Source organism: Brassica oleracea, chromosome C3, assembly GCF_000695525.1.
Source record: "Brassica oleracea var. oleracea cultivar TO1000 chromosome C3, BOL, whole genome shotgun sequence".
Classification (NCBI taxonomy): Eukaryota; Viridiplantae; Streptophyta; class Magnoliopsida; order Brassicales; family Brassicaceae; genus Brassica; species Brassica oleracea.
Window position 1 is genome coordinate 28,475,678 of NC_027750.1, and position 748 is coordinate 28,476,425.

Sequence of the window (748 nt, forward strand, 5' to 3'; positions counted from 1 at the left end):
CTCAAAAAGAAAGTTAACAATAGTACGACCGGTTATGTTTGTATATATAGAAGTTGGTTTGGATATTTCTTCTTTTCGAAGTATGAGATGCACCGCCTATGATCTGTGTGTGTTCTAGTCGTCGTGTAAGCATTTGATGTAGTTTCGGTAAAATTTTGTCGGGTCCTATGCGTTGTCGTTTCCTATTTTCCCACATAGGTAAATGATAATCTGGAAATTGTTAAATTCTTTTTTTTTTTCAGACAGTGCGTTGAAAAATTATTGTTGAAGTACACGTAAGTGTTGGTTGATATGCACATTAAGCCGGCCAAACTTGAGCTACAAAAAAGTTTTCCAACAGAGCTAGAATATTGAAATTGCACTACAAGAAAACAGCGGTATTCTAACGGACATTCCGACGGAAAATGAAATCCTCGGAATATCCCGAGGAATTTCCGAGGAAACACAAATTTTGTGTTTCCTCGGAATTTCCTCGGAATATACCGATGGAATTCCGAGGAAATACAAATCCCTCGGAATATTCTTAGGGAATACCGAGGAAAAACGTATTCCTCGGAAATAACCGATGAATTCCGAGGATATATTATAGCCGTTAGAGAGCCGTTGGGGGATTTTAAAAATTCCGAGGAAATTCCGACGAACTAGCCGTTTCCGTCGGAATTCCGTCGGAATTTCCTCGGTCTGTCGGCAGGATTTCAACTATAAATACAAGCAGCCCTCTTCCTCTTCATTCACTCCATATCTTCAT